The following is a 1,311-nucleotide window of genomic DNA, read 5'->3' as shown; positions in this document are numbered from 1 at the left end:
GACGTCGACCCTTTAAAAAAGACGGTAAAGATAAAGTAAAAAGAATGAGGCACGAAACAAACCTCCTCCCCTTTTCCCACTCGCCGCTGCTAGGCATTTAATACACAGGGGCCTTTTATCATATACCATTCCATTGTTCTTCTGTTGTCAAATGCTATCTCCCGGGCTGACCTGGTGTTCAGGAAATTTTGTTGCCTTTGGGATCAAAAGTATTTAATCTCTGGATGGGGCAAATTTTCCTTTCTCTAGCTCCTGAAATTTTCAAATGGAAGGTGTAGAGAACCCTTTATGTAAATTGAGATTTTTTAAAAACACTAATTTTCCCCACAAAGCAAAGGTTTTGATGCATTTTTACCAGTTACCAGGACATTACCTCGTCCCAGCTTGACCATTTTCCAGAAAGCTTTAGGAACAGACTTCGATTAAAATATCATAAAGTTGACGAGAAGAAAGAGTATATATGTACATATACATATCTGCAACAGGCAGCGATTTTTTCCATACCTAGAACCGTGACCCACACATTCCAGAGGAAAGGATGCATCGTCATATGTACTAGGACAGCTATTGACAGCACACAGCAAGACAAAGCCAGTAACAATATCTATACCCACTCTGAGAAGATAACCCTGCTAAGTTGCAACGGCACACTGACAGCATACAGATTATCTATAAAGAAATGGGTTTTCCTTATATGTAGTTGGTAGAGAGATTGTAAAAGCCGTGGCTGATGGACACTGGAATAGCAATAGCTTTTCAAGGCAATCCCCTCTCTTTCTCTTTCCCCTTTGTAAGGAAAGAAGAGAGAGTGAGATCCATAATTATGCCATTACAGATAGATAGATGTCGACTAATTATCTGAGTCATTACCTACAATTTATATAATAATCTACTATTAGAATAATTACATCACTGATCTATAAACAAAATATAGATATGTATATTACCATTTCACTTTTCAAAATGATTTCTTGCTGATTAGATATAATGTCTTAAACGTTGAACACTGTCAATTTAGATCTTACTAGCTTTTCCTTTCCTTCTCATGAGCATGTCTTGAGTTTGTTAAGCTTCTTTTCCTAGAACTTGCATGTAAAACGATGATTGCATAAATGTACATCATGTATGATAATTATGCTTCTTGCAAGCTCTGCAAAAGCAATTAATAATTACCACGTCCAGGGCATTACCTCAACGTGTCTGGTAATATATTCCTAGTATTATAGTGTTTTTTTTTATATACGTTTACTAAGGAAGCAGCGATTTGCTTCTTGAATATTCAACCTTGGAGATAGTGAAGTGTATGTGCAA

This window comes from Penaeus monodon, chromosome 15, assembly GCF_015228065.2.
Source record: "Penaeus monodon isolate SGIC_2016 chromosome 15, NSTDA_Pmon_1, whole genome shotgun sequence".
In the NCBI taxonomy this organism is placed as follows: Eukaryota; Metazoa; Arthropoda; class Malacostraca; order Decapoda; family Penaeidae; genus Penaeus; species Penaeus monodon.
The sequence above is the reverse complement of the archived record's forward strand: the minus strand, read 5'-3'. Positions refer to the sequence as shown.